Below are 8,125 nucleotides of genomic sequence, written 5' to 3'. Positions count from 1 at the left end.
TTTGTTGGCTGTTTCAAGGGTTTATTTAGTTTGTTGTGACACAATCTAAGGTTCAATTTGTAAAGAAATAAAAGTTCTTGTGAAAAAAGATAGTGGTCAAAGTGATATTAGTGTTATTTGTGTTTGTGTTTTTTGTAGTCTTGTCTGGATTTGTCCTGTTCGTTTCTGGTCTGTGTTTGTGTTCCCACTCTTGGCCTGCATCTTGTCGTGGTGAGTGGGCTTTTAACTAAGACAGGACAATTATATATATTGTGTGAAGCCAGCAAAATAGTCATTATGAGAATTATAACTGAAGCACACTAAATAATACACCATCAGTCACATTTTGCTTTTCTGTTATTAATCTAATGTGTGTTATGTCAAGCCTCCACAGTGGCGTGCTGCAGTCAGGATGAGACAAACAAGGTGAATGGATGGACGGATTGATGAGCCCAGTGAGCCTCCACCAGCCACAGACAAGCCAGTCCCATTTTCCACCCAGAAGGATGTCTCTTCCATCTATCTTTGCCTGCCAGGGAAATGCAACCAAACATAGTAATTACAGATGGCGTTGTCTCTGTTAAAGTGACACATGGAAAAATAATAATAATAATAATAAATATATATATTTATATATATATATATATATATATATATATATATATATATATATATATATATATATATATATATATATATATATATATACATATATATGTTTTGTGATTCATGTTCATGACAATAACAATCAAACAGATTTTCTTCATTCTTCCAATGAGTTTTGCAAACAAACATGGAATTTTCCCTGGATCATACAAATACGTTTGTAGATTATATAAAGAAAATTATAAAACACATTTGTTGTGGTTTTATATTAAAGCAGATAGTCAAACGTAAATGTAGCGTGGTAATGTTGTGAAGACACATTTATTTTTGTTTTTCTTTGTTTCTTTAGAAGCTTTTATTTTGGTTTTCTGTGGAAGCACAATAGACAACACACATGTTAACGTCCGCTACTACGGTTCGCTCCGCATACGTCTCACGAGCCACTTGAGAGACTTCCTCTCGAGCGTTATCTACTTTTTACATTTCAAAACACAGATCCATACCCGACTTCGACTTGAACTTATTAATCATGTCGTTTCCCACATTCAATCTTACTCGTATACGTTTAAATATTCACATTTCTACTGAATAAACATCCCATAACGTTAAACGAACACTAACGTAACCGAGCGTCAACCCCGCCTCCTGGTAACCTAGCAACGGGCTAGCCGTTGTTTCCTCTTCGCTAGGTAATCACTCGGAGACGACACATTCAAAACGTAAATTTAACTCACATACCCTCGATCTCAGACTTCAATTACGAAACAGCCACACATACATTTGCTCTTATTTTCAACCATTTCCCCTTCTCACCTGTGGAAGCACAACAGATAACACACACGTTAACGTCCGCTACGACGGTTCGCTCCACAAAGGTCTCATGAGCCACTTGAGAGACCTCTCTAGCGTTATTCCCCGGGGCGAACACGACCTCCACTGGTAGAAGTGGGTAACTGCACCCTGCTCACTGATCACTCTCACACACGCCACAAACCACAACAAAAGCAGGAACAGTGCTTTGCCACAATTATGCTACATAAACACGTCCTGGTCCCCTCTGGATCCTCTTTTCCGGTCCTCGCGATCACTCTCTTGGCTGCGGTGGGCATGGTTCTGCCCGCGGTGTCTTCCTTTGTCAGGGCATTCTCTGGCCCAGTGACCCATGCGGCCGCAGATGTGGCACGCCCCCTTTTCGCCTCTGTCTCCGCTAGTCACCCTTCGTTGGTTGTTGTTGTTCCTGTAGGGCCGTCTCGCCGTGTCACTGAGGTGCTTCATCATGGTGAGGGAGGCACGCTTTATCTTCTTGTCCTCTGCATCGCTGGCCTCCTGCAGAAGCCTCTCAGCGTGCACTGCATGACGTCGGACCTCTGTCAGCCGGGCATCTTCAATCCCCACGCAGCAGCTTCTGTTAACTGCTTTGGCGATCTGGGGGAGCAGCCCTTGTCTGAAAGCAGTGATGAGGCTGGCCGTTTGGTTGACGGCAGTCCTGATGAACGTGGCGACGCTGCGGCGTCGGTGCTGGAGTGCGCAGGGTTGTACGGTGGTAGCGTTGGATGAGGGCAGGCGGGAGGAGGGAAGACAGGCATGTCCAGGAGAGGGTCCCTCGGGCCTGTAAGAGAAGGATACAGACGATTTGGTGCATTTGAATGCTCGTGTGTGAGTGGCTCCTTTTCTCCCTCCTCTGGGGAGTGTGTGTGAGTGTGTGCACCCTCTGCCGTTATCTCTGTCACCCCTGTGCTCCAGCGCCCAGCGCTGTTCACACGTTTCTTTACTTGTTTCCTGTCCCTGACCTCTGCTTCAGGTTTCCAGAATGAAAAACACCTTTCATGATCTTTGATGATTTGAATCTCCCACCTGTTTGGGTTTTTCTTTTTTGTAACCTTTCCCTCGGCTATATTCAGTTTATCCCGGAGGTTTCTCAATTCCTCCATACTCAGTGATCCCCCCTCTGGGAAACCATACTTTTCAACCCAAACATCCAACATATCAAGACAATCTGCACCGTATTTTTTCCGCATGTCGTCCACAATTTGTCCCCCCTGGGGAACTGCAGCAGCCACTTTGCTCTGGTTCTTCCCCATCCCTGTCTAGACTTATTACTTGTAGCTGCACAGGCGTCCCTGTGCCCCCTTTTTTTACTCAGGCGCAAAAAGGTAGAGAAAAAATTCACCCCTTCGGTACTTAGTCACCAAAGGTTTTGTCCGCTCAGCCCTCACCAACCTTCTTGGATATCTGGTGAGCGGGACAGGCCCGGCCAACGCACACTCTGTACTGGGACTGCAGTGATTCACAATCACCGCCTACCCACACAGAAACGACTAACGCATGCGTTCCGTCCTGTACTGGGACCGTTCGTGGACGACAAGAAAAAACAACTTGGTCACTGTTATGTCTGGAAAAAGAACAATTACTTCTCACCCGATCTCCGGATTAGCACTTTCTCTCCAGGTTCGTTGGATAGACGTGAAGCCGATCAGATCCACTCTTAGACGCCGATCCTCTCGTCTCTGAATGCTTGGTTCGAGGTAGAGGGGGAACGAGGAGTTTCCTCCGTTCCTGGTCCCGGGCCGTCGACGTCCCAGAGTTTCACTGACGGGTCTCCAGCTATCCTGTTCGTGACACCAAACTGTTGTGGAAAAGAGCAAAGCTACCGATGCAGAAATGCTGAGTAAATAAGTAATTTAATGAACATGAAATAAATGATCGGATATCCGAGGCACAAACAAAGTACAACCAACAGAACAGATGCAACAGGTGCAACAGCTCGAATGAATGCCAGTGCGAGTGCAAAGAGAGAAGGAAGAAGAAGGTCTTTTATACAGTGGACCCGCAGGGGACGAGATAAGGAAGAAGGAGGGGAAGATGAGAGGAGACAAAACAACAAATACCTCACCCTGGCGGGCCACGAGGAGAATGTCTCCAGAAGGTTATACAGTGAAACTAACAGATTACACGGGAGGCCAAGAATACTTATTTTCCATCACATGGTTCAAGTGAACCGCTGGATTCGAGGAAAAGGCTTTGTCACCGTCAACCTAGTTAGACATAAGCTTTACTAACTGTGGCAACACAAAGGAGCAGTGTGTGGGGGGGCGGGGGGGAAGATGATGATGTTGATGAGTTTACAGAATGCAAGGGGGTTATTGTTAAGGGGTAAGGATATGGGGACGGAAGCCCAAGGGAGTCACCCCAATCACACGTGCACATCCCAGTGGGCAGTCAAAATTGGGTGGCGACGACACAGCAAACTAAAACCCCAAAAAAAAGAGGGATACCACCACCCGTCCACACCTGTCGACCTCAGCCTCTGAATCACAAAAGAAAAGAAAAAAATTAGGAGGGATCACGAGCGCGTATGCGAACTCAATGGTTAAGCTCACACCACCACACACACACACAAATCAGGATTAGATCGACATTTAAATAAACCAAAAATACAATTAAATCAACAATACAACAAACGAAAATTGAACAAACAAACAAAACAATTAGAAGTGGTTAGTGGCCACTACGCGCCGACTGTCACACGTCGAACGGCCGCGTATTTCAGGTCTTAATAGACGACGTGATCGGACACTTTCGGCGTCAGCAAAGCAGCAGTAAGTTGACTGGTTTTTAGAGGCTGTCAGTGCAGCGGCAAAGCCATGTTTCTTGGCGGTATCTACAAAAAAAACAAACGATGCCATTAAGTGGTTTGGTCAGCTGTTAGATGCTAGTGACGAAAACTAAAGAAAGTAAAAGACTCACCGGGAGTTGCAATAGGTGGTACATGCCGAAAGCGCCACGGTGCACTACATGTCAGACCCTAAAAATAAACCACAGTCTAAAACCAGTACTCCAAAACAATGAAAAACAAAGTCGGCAGAGGCAACCATACCTGAGGCAGACGCGGACAGGCGCACGGAAACGTGACGACGGCAACGGAAGTGACGTGACGGGGCGTCAAAGTGCAGTAATAGCCAACTGTTTCCACCCCTGTCTTTATAGCACCCCACCCCCTAATCATTGGTTGACGGGCCAGGCAATCAGTGCGTCGGGCGTGACTATGATGCCACATAATGATAGAGAATCACTCTATTTATACTGATGTGCAGAACCACTAGAGTGTCATTTCTTCACTGCTGTCAGCAACAAGCATTTGGTGTCACACTGGTGTACAACACTTATGGGCTAATTAATAAGAAATTACATATTTATGAATCACCCGCAATGCCCAGATTGTTGCTGCTTATCTGCTGATATGAGCCGTCAACTGTTGCAATATAGAACCACGGGCAGGAAATTACAATTAGTGTAGAGTGTATTATAATTTAAAAGTTTACTAACGGTAGTTCTTTAAAGAATTTAGCAGGGATGGAACAGCCTAACGTGACGACATCACCTCTAACACGGTAGGAGCTCAACCTGCTGTCACGGCGAAAACTCCGTGTTACGTCCCGTCTAGGGGGACCGAGACGCAACATGTGGGACACCTTCCCCCACTCCCAAGCCTCATTAATTTCTCACGGCAGTTGGCAGTTTCAACAAAAACATTTATTAATCAGTAAATGAAATAAACAAAAGAACTTAACCGGTGGGCAGCAAAGGCTTCAGGGTGGGCCCAGGCCAAAATAATAAACCAAACTCCAACTAGCTCGCCTTAAGAACTAACTAAAGAAAGAAAGAGAACCCAAATACAGAAAGGCTAACCTCCCTACATACTTATTAAACAGGAGAAAAGAGGGGACAAAGAAAATGGCAGCCCACCCCTACGGCTGCGTGCTCTAACAGCATTTCAGAAGTGACTAACTGCAGAGTTGGGAGCGGAGGAGGGATGACCGTCAGGCTGGCTCGACTGCTCCTCCTTCTCAGCCGTGGTGCGTCCAATCAGCAGCCGACATCCAGGACCGCACCTGCAAGGCATCATCCACTCTCACACACACACACACACAGACACAAAGATAGAGGCACCTAGACCCACGTGTAGGTCATAACATCCCCTCTCTTAAGAACTAAACCCTATTAACATACCTACAAACAAAACTAAACAAGAAAAACCTCACTTCCCCCGAAATTCTTTCGCAGCTAGTCCACATGTACACGTGATAACGCATCTGCCAACACATTATCAACCCCCCTTCTTGTGGCAAATCTAGAGATTGAAGTCTTGCAGGAGCAGAGACCACCGCATCTACGGCTGGTTTGATTGCGCATCCTATCCAGGACCACGAGGGCATTATAGTCTGTAAAAACCTGACCTCAAATAAACATCAAGATGGGCACTGTCAGAAAGAGAGCCAAGGTTGCTTTCTCAACTCCAACATTGGCTCTATGTGCGTACTGCTTAGTTGTGGTATGTCCCTCTACTTCTATGTCATGGTGCAAAACTGACGTATGGCGGGGGTGGTCAGAAAACAATAGTGGGTGGCTCTCAATTAATTTAACAATATCATGACGGGCTGATGCAGGCAAATGGGACAAAAACAAGCTTAAGTTATTCATAATTTCAGAGTTTCCCAGGCGCGCCGAAGGAACACCGTTTTTTTTTTTTTTCAATGAGCCCTCCCTCCGCCAATGGGCACGGAGGGGGCGGAGGCTCACCCCTGTTTTACACCAGAAGCGTTTGCAGAGCGTCAGCAGAGCGTCCGTGTCGACGCAGTGAAACGCGGCCACTAAAGTCAATGAGCAGGTTTACACCAGGCGCAGAGCGTCCGCGTTTCAGAAGCGTCCCAGAAGCAGTAAAACGCGACCCGCTGGAAAAGAACGCCAGAATTTATTTTTTGACGCTTGATGCATCCCTACTGCGTCAATCGCAGCAGGTAGGATCGTTCAGACAGGAAGTCAATGGTGTAAAAACACGGTGGATCCGGTTGATTTTCATCATAACACAATGTGCTGGATTTTGTACTTATGTGCTGTACTTTACTGTGAAACATCAACGTGACGCATCGGCTTCAACGCTGTTCAGGTCGGCCGTCAAACAAAAACAGATTTCACTTTGAATCTCAAACTATGATGAACAAAATGCATCTATACTTTAAATACCTGCATTTTGTATGATGCCAGTAGTTTACTTTATTATTATTTTTCTTTTTTACACACATCGATACTTCGAGACACTGTTGGGACAGTGTCTCGAAGTATCGATGTTTTGTTTCATTGTTGTTTTCTTTAAAAACACGCGAAAACTACCTGGGTTGTCGCGCGATCTTGCAATCCTCGCGTGAACTGATCGAGCCGCTGCACGAGACGCTCTGCTCGTAAAACGCGTCCTGTGTGGGAGGGTGCTGGAGCGTGAGCAGAGCGTCAACGCGGTCGCTCTGCAGACGCTCTGCAGACGCTCTGCAGACAGATACTTCGAGACACTGTCCCAACAGTGTCTCGAAGTATCGATGTGTGTAAAAAAGAAAAATAATAATAAACCGAACTGCTGGCATCATACAAAATGCAGGTATTTAAAGTATAGATGCATTTTGTTCATCATAGTTTGAGATTCAAAGTGAAATCTGTTTTTGTTTGACGGCCGACCTGAACAGCGTTGAAGCCGATGCGTCACGTTGATGTTTCACAGTAAAGTACAGCACATATAAATACAAAATCCAGCACATTGTGTGTTATGATGAAAATCAACCGGATCCACCGTGTTTTTACACCATTGACTTCCTGTCTGAACGATCCTACCTGCTGCGATTGACGCAGTAGGGATGCATAAAGCGTCAAAAAATAAATTCTGGCGTTCTTTTCCAGCGGGTCGCGTTTTACTGCTTCTGGGACGCTTCTGAAACGCGGACGCTCTGCGCCTGGTGTAAACCTGCTCATTGACTTTAGTGGCCGCGTTTCACTGCATCGACGCAGACGCTCTGCTGACACTCTGCAAACGCTTCTGGTGTAAAACAGGGGTAACTTTTCAACATTTTGACGTGGCAGACTGGCTGCTAATAGGAGTCAATGCGCCAAGAGCCATGGAACCATGGAAGGTAATCAGCAGCCAGGGTAGTGGGCCTGCTGTGAAAACCTTGCTTGGATGGGTCATCAATGGGCCTCTCAGTGATGATGGGAATGATGGATCTCTGCAGTGTAACAGAATATCAATTGAAGACCTGCTGGTTCAACAATACAACCAAGATTTTATTGAGCAATACTACGAAGAAAAAAAGAAAATGTCTATTGAAGACCTTGAGTTTATGAAAATAGCCTCAAGCTCCGCTGTTTTGAAAAATGGACATTACAGCCTAAGGCTGCCCTTTCGTAAAGCTGATGTGAGACTTCCGTACAACAAAGCTGTGGCCCAGCAAAGAGCACATCATCTTCTGAAAAGGTTCAAGAGGAAGGACAAGTTCTTCAGTGAGTACAAAGATTGCATGAAAGATGTTTTTGCAAAGAATTATGCAGAAATTGTGCCAATAGATGAATTGGATCATGAAAGTGGAAAGGTGTGGTTTATACCACACCATGGCGTCTATCACACATGCAAAAAAAAACTTGCGTGTGGTATTTGACTGTACTGCCACCTACTGTGGAACATCATTAAATAAAGAGCTCCTGCAGGGTCCCAATTTGA

The 8,125-nt window shown here is 45.6% G+C and overlaps 1 long non-coding RNA gene across 1 annotated transcript; it reads left to right on the top strand.

The window, feature by feature from the left end:
- Positions 1 to 6,681: 6,681 nt before the first annotated feature.
- Positions 6,682 to 7,018, top strand: LOC142895002 (uncharacterized). The gene is made up of 2 exons (XR_012928151.1): positions 6,682 to 6,712; positions 6,927 to 7,018. It is a non-coding gene; the product is annotated as an uncharacterized LOC142895002 (long non-coding RNA).
- Positions 7,019 to 8,125: the final 1,107 nt, after the last annotated feature.

This window comes from Nelusetta ayraudi, unplaced genomic scaffold (genome assembly GCF_046127955.1).
Source record: "Nelusetta ayraudi isolate G7.1 ecotype Tasmania unplaced genomic scaffold, CSIRO-AGI_Nayr_v1 ptg000048l, whole genome shotgun sequence".
NCBI classification, from domain to species: domain Eukaryota; kingdom Metazoa; phylum Chordata; class Actinopteri; order Tetraodontiformes; family Monacanthidae; genus Nelusetta; species Nelusetta ayraudi.
The sequence above is the reverse complement of the archived record's forward strand: the minus strand, read 5'-3'. Positions and strand labels throughout refer to the sequence as shown.